Below are 267 nucleotides of genomic sequence, written 5' to 3' on the forward strand. Positions count from 1 at the left end.
AAAAAAAAAAAAAAAAAAAAAAAAAAAAAATTGTTAACGTAGACACTTCTAAGAGCTCACCAAGTTCTTCTGAGGGCAGGGAAGTTACTTTTTTGTTTTCACAATAGGGGCTTCCACAGATGACGCCCGAATATATACACAACACTTTAGTGTTTGCCGTGGACTCCAGACTTCTGCTTTGTTCAGGGGCCTGGGTGGAATGGAGACAGGAAGAGGCTCTGAGACACAGTGGCCAAGGAGCCGGAGGGCAGGCCGGGGTCAGCAGGG

Source organism: Lipotes vexillifer, unplaced genomic scaffold (assembly GCF_000442215.2).
Source record: "Lipotes vexillifer unplaced genomic scaffold, Lipotes_vexillifer_v1.1 scaffold1288, whole genome shotgun sequence".
NCBI lineage: Eukaryota > Metazoa > Chordata > Mammalia > Artiodactyla > Lipotidae > Lipotes > Lipotes vexillifer.